We start from the raw sequence: 2,042 nt of genomic DNA, 5'->3' as shown, positions 1-2,042 counted from the left end.
AAGTGCCTTGAGGCAAATTTATTGTAATTTGGTGCTACAAGGGTAGGCTGGAAAGTTCTAAGGCTCCCCATGAAGGAATAATGCATTAACTGCATTATAGTGAGCCTTAGAACTTTTCAGCCTACCCTCGTATATAAATGAAATAAATTGAATTATATTAAATTCAATGTGAGACTGATAGGTCTAAATGCTTCAGGTTCTTTGTAAGAAGGTTTATCCGGCCTGGGTGGAAAAATCACCCTGGCTAGTCTCCATGATTTGGGAACACAGCCATTATCCAGACATGCCTGATATAGTTGTATGCAAACGTTTGGGCACCCCTGATAATTTTCATGATTTTCCTTTAGAAATCATTTGTTATCTGGATCAGAAATTTCAGTTAAATATATCATATAACAGACAAACACACTGATATTTGAAAAGTGAAACGATGTTCCAGGTATTTACAGAATGTGTGCAATAATTATTTCAATAAAATTAGGCAGGTGCATAAATTTGGGCACCCTTGTCATTTTATTGATTTGAATACATTTAGCATCAATTGTTGGAACACAAAATTGGTTTGGTAAGCTTATTGACCCTTGACCTCCTTACACAGGTTAATCCAATCATGAGAAAGGGTATTTAAGGTGGCCATTTGCAAATGTTTCTCCCCTTTGCATCTCTTCTAATGAGTGACAACATGGAAGCCTCTAAGCATCTCTCAAATGACCTGAAAACAAAGACTGTTCAACATCATGGATTAGGAGAAGGATACAAAAAGCTATCTCAGAGATTTCAGCTGTCAGTTTCCACTGTGAGGAACATAGTGAGGAAATGGAAGACCACATGTACAGTACTAGTTATGGCCAGAAGTGGCAGGCCAAGAAAAATCTCAAATAAACTGAAGCAAAGGATGGTGAGAACAGTCATAGTCAACCCACAGACCTGTTCCAAAGACCTACAACATGATCTTACTGCAGATAGTGTCTCTGTGCATTGTTCCACTATACAGCGCACTTTGCACAAAGAGATGCTGTATGATGCTGTCATGCAGAGGAAGCCGTTTCTGCGTACACGCCACAAACAGTCGTTTGAGGTATGCTAAAGCATATTTGGACAAGCCAGCTTCATTTTGGAATAAGGTGCTGTGGACTGATGAAGCTAAAATTGAGTTATTTGGACATAACAAGGGGCAGTATGCATGGCTGAAAAAGAACACAGCATTCCAAGAAAAACGCTTGCTACCTACAATAAAATTTGGAGGTGGTTCCATCATGCTGTGTGGCTGTGTGGCCAGTGCAGGTACTGGGAATCTTGTTAAAGTTGAGGGTCACATAGATTCCAGTCAATATCAGCAGATTCTTGAAAACAATGTTCATGAATCAGTGACAAAGTTGAAGTTGCACCGGGGCTGGATCTTTCAAGACAACGACCCTAAACACTGCTCAAAATCTACTAAGGCATTCATGCAGAGGAACAAGTCCAACATTCTGGACTGGCCAGAGGGGTGCCCAAACTTTTACGTACAACTGTACATCTTAGTTATAGTACTGATTAGCATATCCAAGCCCTTCTGTAGAAGAGCAGGGAAAATCCAATCAATGCCACTAATTTTGTATGAGCCAAACAAATTGATTACCCATTTCACTCTAGTTTAATTATTATCTTACCTGCTATAGTCAAGTCTTTCACAATAGGGACACAAGGAGGCTCATTCACTGGACGCTCCTCAGTAGCCCCTGTGAAGTGTACCTAGAGCAGATTCTTTAGGACATTCACCTGGGTGTTCAGAATGTTCTGTGGTGGACAAACAAACTGCAGGCGATTAACTGGATGTTTTCCTGAGATTCTGTACAGTTTGGAAGAGGCACTTTGTCGGTCCACCTCTCCACAGAAGGTTCTCCAGGAAAGTCTTCTGGCTTTCTTAATGGTTACTTTGTAGCTATTTCTAGTGTTAGTATATTGCTCCCATATATTTCCAGATGTTTGAGTTCTGTATCTGCACTATTTGGCCCTGACTTCTTGCTGGAATACTGTTAACTCTGGTGTCTACCATGATG

General features: G+C 40.4%; 1 long non-coding RNA gene across 1 annotated transcript; it reads left to right on the top strand.

The window, feature by feature from the left end:
* Positions 1-211: 211 nt before the first annotated feature.
* Positions 212-1,608, top strand: LOC117508048. Its single transcript, XR_004559966.1, has 3 exons — positions 212-295; positions 1,070-1,071; positions 1,525-1,608. It is a non-coding gene; the product is annotated as an uncharacterized LOC117508048 (long non-coding RNA).
* The last annotated feature ends 434 nt before the right edge of the window (positions 1,609-2,042 follow it).

The sequence above is a fragment of the Thalassophryne amazonica genome, chromosome 3, assembly GCF_902500255.1.
Source record: "Thalassophryne amazonica chromosome 3, fThaAma1.1, whole genome shotgun sequence".
NCBI lineage: Eukaryota > Metazoa > Chordata > Actinopteri > Batrachoidiformes > Batrachoididae > Thalassophryne > Thalassophryne amazonica.
The sequence above is the reverse complement of the archived record's forward strand: the minus strand, read 5'-3'. Positions and strand labels throughout refer to the sequence as shown.